At 45.0% G+C, this 15,889-nt stretch overlaps 1 protein-coding gene across 5 annotated transcripts in view; it reads right to left on the minus strand.

The window, feature by feature from the left end:
• GABRA5 (gamma-aminobutyric acid type A receptor subunit alpha5) overlaps positions 1-1,745 on the minus strand; it is a 58,612-nt gene extending 56,867 nt beyond the window's left edge. The window contains exons 1-2 of one of the 5 annotated variants that reach the window (XM_087757961.1): positions 1,275-1,396; positions 592-650 (exon numbers count right to left, since the gene is read on the minus strand). The gene's annotated coding sequence lies outside the window, so the exon portion shown is untranslated. Of the gene's footprint in view, positions 1-154; positions 365-591; positions 651-1,274; positions 1,411-1,725 lie in introns of those variants that run through there. The other 4 variants (XM_087757964.1, XM_087757960.1, XM_087757963.1 and 1 more) reach the window with 4 other exon arrangements.
• Positions 1,746-15,889: the final 14,144 nt, after the last annotated feature.

Consider the following 15,889-nt stretch of genomic DNA (forward strand, 5'->3'; position numbering starts at 1 on the left):
AAAAAAGATAAATTATTACAGGGACAAACGGCAGGATAGCCGAGTTCAGCTAACACTGCATCTTCTGCTATCTGTGTTTTTCACAAACTTATCTAGGCTTATGTAAACATCAGCTGTTTATGTAAAATTGTATATCTTCAAGGACATGTTTTACCTTCTGCTGACAGCAAACTGCAACACAGGAAAAATTCTTAGTGGTCCCGTTTTCCCTTACATTCGTCCATCATGTAAGTAACTAAAGAAATCATCACCATTTTCCAAATGCCAATTTCGACCCTTTACCTATTTCAACAACTTCCACACGCCTGCAAACCCAAGGCTGTGTGCAGCCTCCGCATCCTTTCCTTCCATCGCGATTTTTTCCCATTAAATACCCGGCTTCCCTTTCCAAAATCCCAGTTGAAATGCCAAGAAACACCTACTGCTTCTTGGAATTCACGCTGCTGATGCACAGCTTAGCAAAAAGAGGGTGGGATGGGGGGGGGTGGGGGGTGTAAAAAGTGACCTTCCTCGCAAAGGCACCTAAACCTCATGCTAGCACGGAGAATGACAGTAATGTAGCTGCTCCAGCGACTGCCGCTTTTCGGATACCTGCCTCAGCGACCAGATCACCAATTTCAGCATTGTGCACTAACGTTTTCCTCTGTGCCCTAGTAAAAAAACAAAAACAAAACAAAACAAAACAAAAAAAACCTAAAACCCCAAAACCAAGAAAAAAACCAAAAACAACCCCCAAAAACACACCCAGAGGTGAGCCGCCTGGATTTTCCACCTGAACCCTCTGCCCCCCGCGCTACACCGCTCAGCAACTTACTCTCCCCTCCCTGCCGGCGCAGCAAGGCGAAAAGCCCGAACCAAACGCCGCCCCCCGGGGCTGCCCCCGCCCGAGCCCCGCTGCCCCGCGGCCGGTCCCGCTCGCTCCGCTCCGCACCGCTCCGCACCGGGCACCGCGGGGCCGCCGCTCCCGCCCGCGCACGCTCGGCCCCGGCTCGCCCGCACCTGCCCGGCCGCCGCCGCCCGCGCACCGGGGCACCGCGCACCGCCCCGCACCGCTCCGCGGAGGGCGACACCTGCCCGCCCCGCCGCCCCTTCCCTTCTCCCCTTCGGGTCCCCGCGGCGCCCCGGGCTCGCCCCCACCCCGCCCGCCCGCCAAAGTTTCCCGCGGCCATGTGCGCGGCGCTGGGCGCAGCGGCGGCCGCCCCGGAGGGGCTGCGGGCCGGGGCTCCCCGCCGCCCTCCACTGGCCCCGGCCGGGCGCGGGAGCCCGGCGCTTACCAGCCGCCGGCGGGGTGGACGCGGGCGAGGGGGCGGTGTTTGCCCGAAAGTTGCGGAGCGGCAGCGGGAGCGGAGCGGAGCGGGAGCGGCGGCGCTGCCTCCCCGCCGCTGGCAGGCGCGGCCCCGCCGCAGCGCCGCGCCCGCGCCCGCACCCGCGCCCGCACCGCCCCCGCGGCCGGGAGCGCGGCTGGGGGCGCGGGGCGCGCCCGCCCCTCGGGGACCCCAGCGCGGAGCCCCCCGGGAGGGTCCTGCGGCTCCCCGGGATCCCCCGGGGCGGGGGCCTGGGCCGGCCCGGCCGGCAGCGACCCTCCGCGGGCAGAGCCCCGGCCCCAGCCCGGCCGCGCAGCTGCCGCGTAGCCGTGGGGCAGGGGCATCCCCAGGAGCGGCCAGGCTGCCCGGTGTGCGAACCCCTTACACACGCACGTGTGAGCATGCCTAAGTATGCACACACCCATGCACGCATAGATCCCCATCTATATTCCTCTTCTGCAGCCGACGGACCCGATCTAAGCCATTAAAACTCTTAAATGCTGAAGTGGGAATTTGTACCCGCAACGTTAACTCTTCGTACGTTCCTATTATTACACACCCATGGCTTTTATCGGTATTAAAAATTCCGGGAGACCTGCGATAACTTCGAGGTTTCCTTGTGACTGTATGTAGTGTTATTCCAGAGAAATGGATGCACTGCTTCCCAGCCTCAGTGTAGGGAGCCTTACACTTGCTACATGGCCAGGTCCCATCTATTATGTACTGCTTGCAGGCGTGGAAGGATCGGTGCATTTTGAACTATCCAAAAGACGAAAGGAGTGTCGCACAGTCCCAGTTCCTACGGATTCCTTGAGATGCACCCAACATTTTGTAACACCGGCATGTTACATGTCATAAATATGATTTCAATATATACTGCTGTGACCATACCTCGAAATAATACTCCAAACTCAGTTATTAAATTAACAGATCTAACGAGGTAATGCCTGTCTTTCAGGCAACATTACGGATCGATGAAGCATTTGTCTTTTTCCTATATCCATAAAAAAGCTCTATGAAATTTATCCCTCCACTGAAATCGATATTGATTCTGCAGCTCATTGCCATAGAGGGTGCTGCTATACGTGTGCCTAGTTCACGGTCTGCACGGTTTGAACTGAAACCTGGTCCCTATGAATTTAAATTTTCAGGTTTTTGGTTATATGTGGTGTTTTAGCTGCGTTCAGCTTTTCCAGCAATGATTTATGATCTGAAATGCAGAGCCAATGACATACGTTGTTCCTCGTTGTTCCTTAGTGACTTCAATAAATACGAAGTTGTGAATGAATGTTGCTATCAGAATAGCTTTCCCGGTGCTTAAAAATATCTGAGTAAAGTAGTATGAAGCGCCGGTAGTTCCTCATGATAACGTTCTTGCCTAGGAGTGTTTAAATCAGATTTTTTACAGCGCTTTGATTTCTAGTATGAACTATTTATATCTCTGCATAGGTGATGTTGTAAAAATATGTGATCTTTAAATAATTTCACAAAAGAAAGCCGTAGCTCTCTCGGCCTAGACCTTCCGTGCGAGCAGGTGAGAGCTGCGCGCCCTCCGGCTGCTCGCTCCGGCGAGCAGAACCCACCCTCCATTCCCCCGACTCGCTACATCTTCCCCGCCAAGCCATTCGCTGCAGAGCCGCTTCACAAAACCAAAGGGAGAAAGCATTTAAGACTCGGGGAAGCGAAACAGCAAGAAAATGTTAAAGGAAAACCTAAAGGAAAAAAAATGAAGGAGAAAGCGCATTTACTCGGCGAAGCGGCGAGCTGATAAACACCAGTGGCAGGCAGAAAGCCGCGCTCGCCGTGAAAAACGCCGCTCTGCGTCCACGCCGCGCCGAGCCCCACCTGGTTCCACACATCCCCACCCCTCCCGTGTTCCCGTCCCCCGGGTGGGCGACCCCGGCCCGGGGCTGCAGTTTGCGCCGCCGCCGCCAGAGGGCAGCGCCGCTCCACGCAAGCCGGGCGGGCGGCGGGCGGGGGCGGCGGCCCCCGGGTCGTGGCGGGGGCGGGCAGGTCCCGGTGGGTGATTTGGGGAAGGGGGGGTGCCCGGTCAGGCCGCTGGCTGGCGGCGATAAAGCGGCGGGGGGGAAAAGGTGCCCGAGGGACGGCTGGTGGCGGCCGCGCCCGCGAGGAAGCGCACCCGAGGCCGGGGTTTCTGTCGCCTCGTCTGCGTGGCAGCAGCGCAATACAGATCCGGTCCTGTCTGCCAGCTAATTATAGCTAATGACGCAATAGATCTGAAACGTGGTGTTTATAATGCAAGGTGTTAACTCCCGGGCAAAGGTGCTTTCTTGAGAGCTTGTCAGACATTAATTGCGTGGGTTTCCGTGGCGGACTTGGCAGCGCTACCTTAACGGTTGGACTTGATGATCTTAAATGTCTTTTCCAACCTAAATGATGCTATGATTCTGTAGAATGGTGGCTTCGACCTGTGATAGCAGAGTTACAACAAGCAGTAGAGAGATCTTTGCAGTGCATGTGTCCTCTGCTGTGCGTTTTTTCAGGCGCTCCCTTGTGATTCACGCTTACCCTATTTGTATTCTTAGCCTCCTTGTGCGGTTGCAAAGGATGTGTTGAATTTAGTGTGTCAAACAACTGCTTTTTATTGTGGTCAAAGAAATGTTTGGTTTGGGTGGTTGGTTGTTTTCTGTGCTGGTGTTCGTCAAAAGCCAACACAGCCTACCAGAAGCCGTTTCATATTTGGGACGTTTTGCATGGTCCCTCTCTGACATTTCTCCTCCCCGCTTCATTAATTTATGTTGCTTATTTGCAGAGATAAGTGCATTTGAGCTAGACCCTCCTCTACATGGGACTGAAACAACAGTACAGGCAAATCGGGCTGTGATTTTTACCATGGCACGCGTGAGTACTTACGGACTCGGGAGCTCACTGGGAAATGCTCACCAAGTCCTAACACTGTGACGCTCCGTGTTGGAAAATGGCCTGTTTCTCCCACAGCCAAAGGCATCTCTGTCATTGATCAAGCCATTCCTTCTTCTCCCAAGAGAACTACAGAAAGCTCATGAGGTTGCATGGAGGTGCAACGTGCTGTGGGTGTTGGCCCAAGCAGTGGCTCTTCAGAGGCATTCTCTTCTGCCAAAACATTTCATTTCTGGCATCTAGGTGGAGAGGATTGACTGTTTTCTTGAAATCTTCTGCCTTTGGCCTCCTAGCTAAGACTCTGCAAAAGGCAGTGCTTGGGACGGTGATTTTGGTGATACAAATCCTTTTCCAACAGAGAGCAGTCTGAATTCATCAGTCATTGCATGAATCCCTAACCACCAGCTAACACCAGCTTGACCACTCTCAACACAGAGACTGGATCTGAACAAAGGGTGAAAGTCTCATTTCCACTCCCTTCTCTCTCAGTATTTGTAGAGATGACAGTGAAAAGGCTTATACTCAGCCCTGGTGAGTCACACCTGGAGTGCTGGGTCCAGCTTTGGGCTCCCCAGTATGAGACATGGACATACTGGAGAGAGTCCAGCAAAGGGACAAGAGGATTATTAAGGAACTGGAGCATCTCTCCTATGAGGAGATGCTGAGAGTGCTGGGGCTGTTCAGCCTGAAGAAGAGAAGGCTCAGGGGGACCTAATCCATCTGTATAAATACCTGATGCGGGGGGGAATGAAGAAGAGTGAGGCAGGCTCTGCTCCTTGCTACCCACTGACAGGACAAGGGACAGTGGGCACAAATTAAAAACCATGACATCCCATATGAACACAAGAAAACAGGTTTTTACTTTGAGGGTGGTCAAACATAGGAACAGGTTGCCCAGAAGGGCTGTGAAGTCTCCATCTGTGGAGATACTCAAAACCTGAAGGGGAGCGATCCTGGGAAACCTGCCGTAGCTGACCCTGCCTGAGGAGGAGGTGAGACTGGCTGATCTCCAGAGGTGCCTTCCAGCCTCAGCCATCCTGTGATCCTCTAAGCTATGAAAACAGTGTCATCCTGTGAAACTGTATTACTTTTCCCAAACTGTTTCTCAACTGTATCTGGTAGTGAAATGATGCAAATAACTTTGCTGATGTGAGAGGGATTAGAGTCTGATAGACTTTGAAGCATTTGCTGTATTTCTGAATGATAAGGAGGGATATTAAAAGCCTTTTCTTTCCCTCACGCATGCCCACTCCACAATGTCGTGGACACCCATAAAACACAACCAGTGACCTGCATTTCACTTGTCTGACAGGCCACACTGCAGACAGAACTGCTTTTAGGACCTGGTGTTTTGGTGGGGTTTTTTGTGCAGCCCAGCGGCAATAGAGAGCTACTTAATGGAGCTTTGTGAAAGGCGGCCGGGGGCAGAGTAACGTTGGGAAGGATTGCTCAGAGACAGAGCTGGTCCCTTGTTGCGTGACACAGAATACATCAGTGGTGCCACTGGGAGAGAGAGGCAGGCGACCGCCTTCCCCATCCCAGCAAAATTCCAGCTGCTTGTGAAAAGCAACGGCTTTAGCAAGCGACACTGATGCTTCTGTGTGCCATTTGTTGCGATTCCCAAATCTGCAGGTTCAAAGGTCTAAAAACTTCATCCAAAGCTAATCCTGAGCAGGTTGCTTTCTGCACCCATTCAGTTTAGAAATGAATGAAAGGCTACATTTTCTGTTTGGCAGTTTATCCTGTCTGTTATGGGCAACCTATGCTTCAGTTCATTTCCACATAGTGGACTAACAGCTGAGCGAACATTGAGGGTATGCCTGAACACTGCTGTCATGGATTTATAGCATGCCCTAAGCTTCACAGTGTTTCTAGAAACCACTCTAGGCACCTTACAGCGGTCCCTACTCTGAGATGAGAGCCTCGGGTGCTGGCAGCCCTATTTCTCAAAAGTGGCTGGCAGGAAATTTAAATGAGTTTGGATCTGCATTACACACTTTGCCCCATTAGACCAGGGAAATGGCATCTAGTATCCCCCCGAAGGTGTGGAGAACACTTTCAGCATTTTTCAGTCTAGTGTAAGGTTTCAAATCCTTGGATTAGAGCATTGAAGCAAACATTGTCTGTTACTTACAACAATGTCCCTGTCTTTCTGCGTAAAGACACATAAAGGCACTCCATCTTTTTCCCCAAACCCACTGTGTTGTCTGGCTCCTTAAAATTCCCTTTGCCCTTATGGATCCTGTCCTCCCCACAGGCTAACCCAGCTGGTCCAGATTTGCACAGTTAAATTCCACCTGTGTGGCTGAGGTGAGTGTAAGTGTTGAAAGCCTGGAGCTGGCCACGGAGGAGCACGGGGCCAGGGCCAACAGCTGGGGTTCAGGCCTGGCACTGCCCTTGCAGTGGTTTTGCAGGGAAACATTGCGCACAGGTGGGTTTTGATAGTTCACTCATATCAGTTCAGCTTGCCAGTGAGATAACCCTTTTCCCCTCTGCCCCGGAAAAGAGAGAATTTCCTTTACACCAGTGGATAGCAATGCAAAGTCAGAGCACGGGGTCAAACCTGCTCACAGGTGTTTTTCCCATAGAAGAATTTAGGTTTTATTCACATTCTTGCCAGGTTCAGGTGTGAAATCTTCTCCCTGTTCCTGCAGAGTATACCAAAGTCTGCCCTTGAGATACAAACTATGAAAGCCAAAGGGATTTGCAACACGTCCTGAACTGCTAGTTCATGGTCTTAGACTCAGGGGGACAGAAGGGGCTACCTAGCAGCAGTCCCTCCTCCACCACACAGTCCGCAAATTTCCATAGCAGTATAAACTGTGACTTTCTGTTTTGCTTTCCTCTTGCTTTGTGAAAATACAGGCTGTTTTTTCTGAACTCCATGAACTCCACAGCAAGTCACCTCCTCCGTGAGTGTTATATCTCAAAAACAAGTGCCTGCTGTTATCTCACCTTGGATCTGCCCCTGGTTTCTTCTCTTGTTGGCACAGTGTTTTTAGCAGAAATCAGAGTGTGGACTAGTAAGACTGGCACTGCAAGTGGAAGGAGATTTGAAATACGGGTGTCACCCAATCAACGTTTATAACCCAAAGATCTCTTAGATTTGATGTCCTGGGCCAAATTAACAAATTGATTTAATGTACCTATATGGACATAGTGGATACAGATGTGAAGTTCACATTTTTCCCACCTCTGAGCTGAACCAATTACAGGTTCCCTGCTTTGCAACCATAAAAATTGTGCTAATAGTATGTGAACAGCAATGCAAATAGATGTACTTAAGCTTCTTAGCAGGCCCAGTGAGAAGCAGACGTATTCAAAAGCCAATGTTAGATGTATATGGAGCAAACAGAAGCACATTTTGTCTTCTCAGTCTGTGTGTTTACTCAGCGGTGGCAGTCATTGTATCCTGACATTCCCAGGCAATTGCCTGCGGATCTTCCAGTTCTCCAGAATTTAACTTTTCAACATGAAATATATAAAGCATACTTCTGCATAGAAAGAAATAATAATGTAAAGGATGCATGTGTTCTCTAAACACATACGATACTTTTAAGTAATGTGTTCAAGTAGATTATTCTATGTTAAACACTGATGATACATGCTTACATATAAAATGTTACAGTTTTCTGTGTAAACTTAGGGGCTTTTTATTGCACACAAGTGAGCACCAACTCAGAAAACCTCTGAACTGGAAATTTATGATCCTATCATATATACAATACCTTTAGTTAATTTCTTCAAAAAGGCTACATTTACTGGTTAGTATTTTAGCTAGCTAGATTAGCAGTTATATCTATATTCGAAAAATAATGGGTCATATGATCTTTAAGGCCTTAGTCCTCTAGTCTGGTGATTTGGGTGCATCTTCTCTATAAGTAAGTACGACACTGCATGGTGCGTTCCTTGTGAGGACAGAGCACACCTTTAATGATACAGCTGAGCAAAAAAACAACTTACTCTGTGTTCTGAAGCACCTAAGTAAGAAAGCACTTTGTGGAGAATAACCACAATGATTCAGTTTCATACATATGATTCATAAAGAAAGATTAATCAGGCTTAAACTAGAGCATACAAGTTCTGCATCAATATTCAAGGCTTTATGCATCTGCTACTGTATATGTAATTCCTTCATAACAGGAAGGAGAGAACAAATCTCAGAAGGAACAACACAGAAATTCATTGAACTAAGATGGAAGAATTGATGTTGATAAATTCTTCATTAAGTATACATTCAAATATTCATAATAGATGGAAGGTGACTGTACCCATAGACAATATCGGACTACAGTAACCTAATGTACTTAATGATGCTAAGGACAGAGTATTTGAAGTTTAGAAATTGGTTACAGACAAGAGGTACCAAAATCTATTTGACAGTACATCTCCTAATTTTAGTATACATACATATGTATGTATATCTCTCTCTCATATTTAGGTTATATGCTATAAATATTTTTGCCTATTGATACATGTATGTACATATCAAGTCTACCTGTCAACTGGGTTTTGGCTATGTAAATGCTAAGATAAGATTGGATTAGCACATTTTAAGTTGTTGCAATGAACTCAGGTCTTTTTTGGCTGCTATAGTTTCCATATTTACTGCTTTTCTCTGTGTAGTTTACATGTGCGCTGGGCATATTGACAGAACTCATTATTTCTGTTTCTGATCAACACAGGTAACTGTCAAAGATACCAACAAATATTTGTTTCCACTTTTGTAAAATTTTACAAATGCTTTCAAGTCACCCTGTAATGATTCATTATAATAATCAGCTGCTGCTACAAAAAATACCATTTGGAAAGCTGTAGACACAACTTACATTTATTTTAGGATTTGCAATATACTGCTTTTCAGGCTGAATTTATTGGCAAGGGTTAGGTGGGAATAAATGTTCTCGGCAGTTCCAAATCCCATTAAATGGGACTTCTGTTATATAGATTCAAGTGCTATAATTAACAAAATTTCAAGAAAAATGAGTTTTTAAATTGTTCCATCTAGAATTAACATTTACAGAAATTGGACAGAGCTGCTAAAAAAAAAAAAAAAAGAAAAAGAAAAAGGAAATAACCTGAAAATGCCCTGTTTTGGAAAAGATATTGATGGGGGTTTCACAATGATCTATAGATAACACTATGGGATATTAAATATTAATGATTGAACTATAGCAAGCATTATAATATACCACACCAATGCAGGTGATGTCAGTCCTACAGCTTTGTGTGAAAATATTTTGTCAGTCCCAGTGCAGTAGAATTCAGAAAGATAAAAATAATAACATATATTATGTATATCAGTCAATAAGTCAGATCTTCATGTAGCATAAATTGGGTAAGCGAAGGGCAGCAGAACTATGCCCATACATCAGCTGAGGTTATGCCTCGAGTGTGACCCAGTAATTATGATTCAGTCAATGAGAGTTTGTTTAAATCTGAAGAATGAGTTTTGGCACAACTATTAAGTAGGGGCTTTTTTTTTCCTTTTGGTAAGTAATTTATCCAATGAAAAATGTAGGTGGCTTACTCACAAAACAACTGCAGAGCAGGCTAAAATTTGGCAATTTGTATTAGTCAATGAAAAAAAAAGTAGGGTAAAACACTAGCGATATTGAGCATTTTGGTTTTAATATTTCTAAAAAAGTCAGTAGGATGGAAGAGGAGGGTATAGCTGCAGAAAGAGTTAAGAACAGCTGTGAGGAGTCATGATACAGCCCATGCTTTGGATATTCCCTTTGGCTGTGAGAAACCCGGATTAACTCTTTGCTATGGGCAGCCATTATCTTTTTGGACATAGGGAACCTTGTATGGATTTTCCTTGTTCTCTCCTCATAAACTGTTCCAGTTTTACAGAAGTGATTGAGTGGGTCAGATATCAGTGGTGATGAATACCTGTGCACCAGCCCTGGCCAAGGAAACCTTTGCCTGGAGGGAAGGGAAGCACCCTACTTCCAAGCTGCATATTTAGGATGTAGCAGATCCAAGTTCAGTCCTGGGTGCAGAGTGTTTTCCTCGACTACCTGTGCTGTAGATTTTGAAGGAACTAAACAGGCACATGGACTGGAGGGACAGCACGGTGCACTCTGTCCAGGTCCCCAGGCTGCACACTCCTTGTGTTTGGTGCTTCTTTAAAGTCCACATCAACTCCATTGGCTGCAAATTTTGGAGAAACAGGATTACTTGCATAAGTAAGATGAGCTGGATTTATCATCATGCCTTTCACCTTCAGCTACTGAAGACTGGTGGATTAGTTTCAAATTTATATTTTACCTGCTTGTCTAAACAGTATCACTTGTGGATCCTGGGAGCTAACACCCATGTTAATTTTAGCAGCCAAAGAGTCGGAACGGTCAATGAGCATAGCATCTCAGGTGCACAGAAGATGATCAAAAGGATAGCTTCAAAGACAAAGAAGTGACTTAAATAAAATATAACTGCTGGAATGGTTGCAGTTTGATCTACGGGTGTTTTTCCAGTTTACTAAAAAGAACAAAACAAGAGCCATCAAATGTTAATCGGATGCTTTTTGTGTGGAGACAACTGGGGCAGAATCCTGGGTATGCTCAAGACAGCAGGAGGGAATGAGCTTCAGGTGAATAATCCAAGAGAAGAGACCTTAAGCCTGTCAGTTAGTTTTCTACTCTAAATGTGTTTCATCATAAAGTACCATTTTGTTGAAATCAGATTACAATGCTTTTATCACCGCTTTTTGAGTTCCAGCACCTACACCACAGAAAAGTACATTACCCACCCTGGAACCACCAGCATCCCAGTAGCTCAGGCATTCACCCAGGCGTGGGTGAACCAGGTTCAAGACCCTTTTGTAAACACCGGACTCAAGTATTAGTCTCTGAATGTGATGATAAACCCAATATTCTGGCAGTGGACTATTAACTGTGTGTCTTCTTTTATGGATGACCAACATGGGCTGCCCAAGGCAGCCCATAGAGCACTTGCAGTGGTAGACGAAGTCAGTGAGGTTTCTCAGCACCTGCCTGCAAGGCAGTGCAGTCTCCAGTGCACAGGGTTGCAAGCCACGAATTTTAATCCTTGCTTTGCTACTAATTCACTGTGTAGCTCCAGGCCAGTCCCTATCTCTTCAGCTGTAAAATGGGAATAATAATAATGGTCTTCTATCTTTCGGCAGCAATGAATTCATCTGTGTTCTTGAGGCATGCAAATACTACAGTGATGAGTGGCCCAGAAAAGACCATGAAAAAATGAATAATTCTGTATTTACTGCAGGCTTTGGGTATGCAGTAAATAAGGCACTGCTAAGTGGCTGGTGAAGATTACTTTTCTAAGTAGCCGCTTATTCAGTAGGTATTGTGTAATCAGTACCTACTTATCCCGTGTAATGAATGATAAAGGGTTCTTCAGGGGAAAAAAAAGGGAGGCAAAGACACATTTCAAGAAAAATCTTAATACTGATTTACAGGAAAGCACAATTAGGATTTTTTTGTCCATTTAGGCTTTAGTGTTCTCCAACCTTAAAGCACTTGATTTTGGCAACCATCATGATGTTCTTCTAAGGCAATTGTCTTCTGCGCAGGCACATGATTAGGTCTGTAACTTGCACCCTGCCATAAGAGCTTTACTCAAAAATAGCATTTTCACTGTGCACATGTATTCATTCTTCATGTGCAATTATTTCTGTCAGAAAACCAGGAAAAACAAATCTGCTTTCTTTTTTTTAATGTCTGTTCTGATCACACCATCACATTCCCATTCTTATATTGCAGTTTTCTGGCTTCTCATATTAGTTGCAGCGTAGGCAACCTGTTCAATTTGTTCACACAGTGGCTTTCTCTTTTGTATACAAATAAAATCCCCCCAAAGGGCTCCTGTTTTGACAAACAGATTTTTGCTATTGAAAATATCAAGGAAAACAATGAAGCCCACCGTACACAGTGGTCTATGCTAACACTTCACTTCAAACTTTATTAGAGTAATCTGAGCATGTTTATCCTGCGATTTAACTGCTTATTAGACCATTGCAATCACATCTGTGAAAAGCATGTGCAATCCACAAAACAAGCTGCCAAATGTCCCTTTACAATTACGTTGTTCAGAGATCTGTATTGTCATTCCCAATTTTGTATTTGTGTGTACAATGTGTCAGTGAAGCAGTCCCCTGGCGGGGCTCATTTGAGTAGAGTTGGAGTCATGCTACTTTTCTATACGTAAGGAGATCTAAACTCTGCCAAGACAGAATATGCCAGATTTGTTGGTCTAATCTCCACCCAGTTTGGTGATGCTAGATTTAAAATTAGGATACATTGAATTAGAATCGTGATATTTGAAGTAGTCTTGCCATAAAAGGGAATCATCCACTGCATAATACTTACAGCCTTTTAATGTGTCTAATAAAAGAGCATGTTTTATTGTATTCTAACTCTACACATTTCTAGACATTTACTTGATATTCTTATCTGTGACATGTGAGATCTACTTGAGATAAAAAGAATATACTGCACAAAAGAAAGCAATATATGACCTCAAGGGATATTTTAAAAATATATCTTAAAAGTACTTCTTCTTGCTACTTATATTGAGAACCTTCATAAGCAAATATTTTGGAGCAAATTACTTCACAAATGTCTCTTTTTAGGCCCCGATCTTAGGAACTACACACATGATTCACTCTGGGCATGTGAATCCATCGTAACTGAACCCACATGCAAAGTTATTGCAGTGATTAACTCAGTAGAAAAATGTTTGCAACACTCTGTCCTTCAGGTTTTTACTTTTCACTTTACAAACAGTGCTACCGGCTATGAGCAGGATAGAAACAATAGGCACAGAATTTTTGTCAGGGATGGCTGTTACCTCTAGTCACTTATGAATTAAACATCTGCTGTCTCACATTGAAAACGTTTTAAGAATAGTTTGCATATGAAAAGAATGACTGTAAAAGAGATTTCAGTGAAGAAATCTTTAGCTTGTTGTGAACACGGCAGCCTTGCTGCTCAGTAAAAGTTTGCCCGAAGTAAGTCACCCTTTGCATTGTTGTCTGACAGAATTTGATGGCCTAAATTTCTTTTACTATCTTTTGCTTAGTTTTTCCTATTGGCTAGGTCTACATCTTTGAGACACCCAGATATTAGAAAATATAGCCAAGTAACTAGAATGTGGTTATCTGAATGTGAGTTTTCATGTAGGCTCCCCCATGAAAGAGAGGCCAGTCGAAAATGTCCTTTTTCTTTAACCACTGATAATGCTCACTGGAAAACGTCTCCTACTATGATCTCCCGCAAAAACTGTGGCCACTGAAATAACGCTACTATTGAGTGGTAGGAGATGAACATAATTGCAACAAGCAGAATTTCAGCAGGGACCATGCTAAATATAAAGAATTCAGTGCTAGAATATATCGGAATGATTGTAACCTGGCTGTACTTGGAGTTAAACGTAAAACTCTCGTCTTCCTCGAATAGCACCCTGATGCTTGTAATCAAAACCAATTTGAAACACTGATGTCTATTTCTTGGTGTCAGGGAAAGAGATTAAGGGGAAGGAGAGATCACTGTCATCTTTCATATCACAGAATGTACTTTGAAAAGGTCAGAGTGAGACCAGGGGAAAACCCGAATGGAGGGAGAAGGTACCATCTACCGCCACGCCAGGACCAGTTGTATGCAATGTAGAGCTGTGAGCCAGCACCGCAAGTGAGGTTACAATAAGAATGATGCCTAAACTCAACAAAATCTGTGGCGGCAAGCAGCAACTATGCTCTTGTGGCCTATTTAACCCAGCTATGACGGCACACAGGTTTACGTTTTAAAGACAAGAATTTAATGTGGAAAGGAGGTCATGCTGTATGTTTTGCTATGTAAGTGTTTTTGTTGAGATGCACGGAGAGAGTTGAGCATGTTTGCAAGGCCAGACTCAGGTGGTAGTATGGAAACCTGAGCAATGCTCCATGTTATACAAAGGGCCTGAATCATTCAGAAGATTTCCTATCTTTTAAAAAAATTAATAGATATGGCTGCTACTACATGGCTCTTAGGCCTTCAGATGCCTACAGAAAAAATTAAAGCCTTCCCTGCCATTCTCTCTATTGCACATAGACACTGCATGATATTGGTAACTTTGTTAATGTGGGTAATTTAATTTCAGTCTTTTTTATTATTATTTTCACCCCAATCTTTCCTTGCATCTGTTTCCCCAGTGGCTAAAAGAGTAACGATTAACCTCCATTAGGAAGGAACAAGAAGATGGCTTCAGCATTATTTATTTATTATTATTTTTCTTAGCTGAAAATTGAATTATCCACTCCCTATTTAAGAACCTTCTAATGAAAATGTCAGTTATAATGAACTAAATGTCCTTTAATAGTAGCAGTACATAGCTAGCTAGTAGAGCAGATTAGTAGGAGAGGGAAAAAAGCAAACTCAGGTGTAAACTGTGCACATCTACCCATGGAAATAGATAAGCACCTTAGAAGAACAAATGGATTAATCCTCAGAGCACCCTGCGATGTGGTCAAGTCTTTCTCAGTGACAGGAGGGAAATATTAACAAGGATAGCTGTGTGGTTTGATAGGGCACAAAATTTAAATTGTCTGTCTTACATGATAGATAAACGCTGTTCTTGGTAAAATCTTCTGACTTCTGCTAATGAATATATGAAATAAAAACCCTAGAATATCTCATGCTGCCCATGTTATAGAGTTTTCCTGTTATCTAATTGTAAGAAAAATGACCCAGCTTCCATATCAGATGGTACACGAGAGTCTTCAAAGACCACTGGGGTTCCCCACAGCTCAGGTTAACCTACTTATTTACAGTAGTTGGTAGATGCTGCTATCCGGTACCACAGTATGGTGGGGTTCTTTCCAAAGGAGAAACAAAGTAAATTTGTCCATCCATTGAATTCATTGGCAAAATGGCACTTGTACCCATGCTAAGCCATCATGCAGTCTCCTCCATGTTGGCTCTCCTGAAGTCTGGACTTACGCAGATTTTTTTGGCCCCTTTTAGCTCTCTGAGATGCACAGATGAAATAGAGACTTGCACCAAATTCTCTTTCGCTTGGGATATCACCAGCTCCCTACCCTGTCTCATCCCAGCTCCCTATGCAGGAACGGCCAGAGTGCTCAAGCAGTTCCCTTCCTCCTTGCCTGAGTTTTCTGTATCTTCATACCTAAGCACCCTTCTAATCACAGAAGTGTTAGGCAGCAGTTCAGGGCTAAGCAGCAGCTCAGAGGCTGGATGCAGCACAGAAGTCATGTCCTGGCATTTGATACTTTTTAGAGAATAAGAAGAGAAGATTTGGGGCCTGGTGTGCCCCCAGATTCAACAGCGCACCCCATGGCATTACGCAGGCTCACAGCTTTCTGAGCTTAGGGAGACAGTATTAAGGACACTTCTCAGTTTAATCTGGGATGTTCTTTGACTAGCAACAGATGAAGTCACATCAGATTTAAAAATGGTGCCACCCTCATGTGGATAAAGCCCTAAACACTCTGATTTTATCACAGTTTAAAGCTGATGGGAATCTCAAGCGCTTTTATTCATCCGTAAGCATCCATAAGAGATACTTCCTAAAGGAAAGGTTGACGTAATGCTAGCCGGCCCTTGGCACAAGGAAGGTGACTACAACATGTGAGGTGTGTGCACGTGTGTGGGGGCACACGCATACCTGTGTATATGCTCCCGCGCTCTTCCAAGGCAGTCGTGCATTTTACTGAGGGCTGCATC

This window comes from Nipponia nippon, unplaced genomic scaffold (assembly GCF_047370975.1).
Source record: "Nipponia nippon isolate SJK-2023a ecotype South Korea unplaced genomic scaffold, ASM4737097v1 scaffold_2, whole genome shotgun sequence".
NCBI lineage: Eukaryota > Metazoa > Chordata > Aves > Pelecaniformes > Threskiornithidae > Nipponia > Nipponia nippon.